General features: G+C 35.7%; 1 protein-coding gene across 1 annotated transcript in view; it reads right to left on the minus strand.

Annotated features, from left to right (window-relative positions):
• The window catches only part of LOC119586289 (D-aspartate oxidase-like), a 10,451-nt gene that overhangs the window by 1,756 nt on the left and 8,373 nt on the right, over positions 1 to 322 (minus strand). The window lies entirely within an intron of this gene.

The raw sequence follows: 322 nt of genomic DNA on the forward strand, positions 1-322 counted from the left end.
GTGTTTCTATGTATGCGTGAAGAAATTGCACGTCTGTAAATTACGTGCAACATTCAGTTTACTGCCACATCTTTTTTAATCATATTGACAGCTATCAAGAATATTTTCATATTTATCTTCATATACCAATATGCATTTGTTAATTGGAAACACACAGACAAATAAATATACAAATCACAAACCTTAGAATGCTGTTACGAACCAATTTTCTATACCAGATAGCTATTTCTGCACAAACACCTTTTGCCTGTCAGAGCACCTTATGGAGAGGGAAATGAAAGGAGGAACGATATAGCAGTGACGACTATAGAGGTACGGCCTG

Source organism: Penaeus monodon, chromosome 21, assembly GCF_015228065.2.
Source record: "Penaeus monodon isolate SGIC_2016 chromosome 21, NSTDA_Pmon_1, whole genome shotgun sequence".
NCBI classification, from domain to species: Eukaryota; Metazoa; Arthropoda; class Malacostraca; order Decapoda; family Penaeidae; genus Penaeus; species Penaeus monodon.